This window comes from Euprymna scolopes, chromosome 15 (genome assembly GCF_053919585.1).
Source record: "Euprymna scolopes isolate OS-2025 chromosome 15, ASM5391958v1, whole genome shotgun sequence".
NCBI lineage: Eukaryota > Metazoa > Mollusca > Cephalopoda > Sepiida > Sepiolidae > Euprymna > Euprymna scolopes.
The window spans coordinates 92,536,158-92,538,346 of NC_136496.1; the positions used below are offsets into that span (position 1 = coordinate 92,536,158).

General features: G+C 42.2%; 1 pseudogene; it reads right to left on the reverse strand.

Annotated features, from left to right (window-relative positions):
- Positions 1–1,130: 1,130 nt before the first annotated feature.
- LOC145294423 (U2 spliceosomal RNA) lies at positions 1,131–1,305 on the reverse strand (annotated as a pseudogene).
- Between the last annotated feature and the right edge of the window lie 884 nt (positions 1,306–2,189).

Sequence of the window (2,189 nt, forward strand, 5' to 3'; positions counted from 1 at the left end):
AAGTACAGCATCGGTTAAGAACTGATACTACACTTTGATCTCATCCATATGACCAAGGAAAAGTTACATTTTAGACAAGTTTCAGAAAAGTCTAATGGATAGGTAAAAATTTATGGGGCAAAAAGTGTCATTATTTGCAATTTTGGTACATTTGTTACATCTTTTGAGCCCCTTGGAATGCTGAATACCAGTGACAATGGACAAACCATGCAGTTTTACACCGTAACACATGTATATTTGAATTCAGCACCATGGGAGAGCACTATATAAATATACATATCAAGTTTTTTTTTATTGAGAAATATGAAAAAAGGCCATTTTTAGCACTAAAAGTCCCCGAGGGACGCTAAGCAGAATTTTGCTAGGGTCACCCATACTGAATTTATATTAAGAACAATGCCCTGCGCATTTTGGACAAGTTTCAGAAAAATGTAATGGATAGGTCAAAATTATGGGGAAATAAGTGTCATTTTTTGCAATTTTGGTACATTTTTGACCTCTTATGAGCCACTTTGAATGCCGAATAACAGTGACAATGGACAAACAGTGCCGTTTCACACCATAACACATTTACATTCAACAACATGGGAAACCACTAGATAGACATATCAAGTTTTTGTGGAGAAATATGAGAAACGCACCAGAAAAAAGACGTTTTCAGCACAAAAAATCCTCGAGGGACGCAAACCAGATTTTCGCCAGGGCCACCCATACTGAATTTATATTAAAAACAATGCCCTCCACATTTTGGGCAAGTTTTAGAAAAATCTAATGGATGGATCAAATGTTACGGAACAAAAACTGTCATTTTGAGCCATTTTTGACCCCTTTGGAGCCCCTGCGGGCAAAACAGGATTTTTCGAACAAAGAAAAAAAAAGTTTAACTATGCACGTTTATATATTAAAATATAATTTGTGACAAAATTTCCGGAAAAACTAATGGACGGTTATCTGTCACTCATCCGGACTAACGGACAGAAGAACCCATTGAAAACATAGGTCTCTCTCTCTGGTAATTCGGGAGACGAAAATGTAACTTCATACCCCTTACTTAAAAAAAAATAAAATGTAAATGTGTTACAGACCGTCCGATGGAGTGACTTGCATGCGACTAAAAATGCCTTAGCATGAAAGGGTTTCCCCTTCCATTGCCAAGGGAAAGTTACAAATGTATGCATCTGTTAAGAACATATACTACACTTTGATCTTAGCCATGTGGCCAAGGAAATGTTACAAACAAAAGTACAGCATGTAGTAAGAACAGATACTACACTTTGATCTTGACCAAAAGACCAAGAAAAGGGTATTTATTTGCTCCCCCACCGAGCAAATTAGGCGCAAGGCCGATTTTTAATGTGAGGAGTGAAGAGGAAATGGAGACCAACTCCCCGGGGAGTAGGGGAGCTGGATAGTGACAATTGGTATGAACGGTTTCCCCTACACTGACCAATGTCTTATATGTGGGGTTGGTATTTATTTGCTCCCCCACCGAGCAAATTAGGCACAAGGCCGATTTTTAATGTGAGGAGTGAAGGGAAAATGGGAACTAACTCCCCGGGTAGTAGGGGAGCTGGGTAGTGACAATTGGTATGAAGGTTTTCTCCTACAATGATCAAGGTCTTATATGTGGGGGAAACCCCACGTATGGTCTTTGCTTGCAGCATTTGCCGGTACAGATGGTATTTATTTGCTCCCCCACCGAGCAAATTAGGCACAAGGCCCATTTTTAATGTGAGGAGTGAAGGCAGAGGGAAGGGAAAAAGGGGACCACCAGCTCCCGAGAGGTGGGAAATGGGAGCTGGTGAAAGGTCAGGCATGTGGGGTTGCCCCCACATCTGGTCTTTGCTAGTCATAGCTAGTCCTAGCTTGCAGTATCTGCCGGAAGAGATGGTATTTATTTGCTCCCCCACCGAGCAAATTAGGCACAAGGCCAATTTTTAATGTGAGGAGTGAAGGGAGGGGGAAGGGAAAAGGGGACCAGCTCCCGAGAGGTGGGAAATGGGAGCTGGTTAAAGGTCAGGCATGTGGGGTTGCCCCTACATCTGGTCTTTGTTAGTCATAGCTTGCAGTATCTGCCGGAACAGATGGTATTTATTTGCTCCCCCACCGAGCAAATTAGGCACAAGGCCGATTTTTAATGTGAGGAGTGAAGGGGAAATGGGGACCAACTCCCCGGGGAGTAGGGGAGC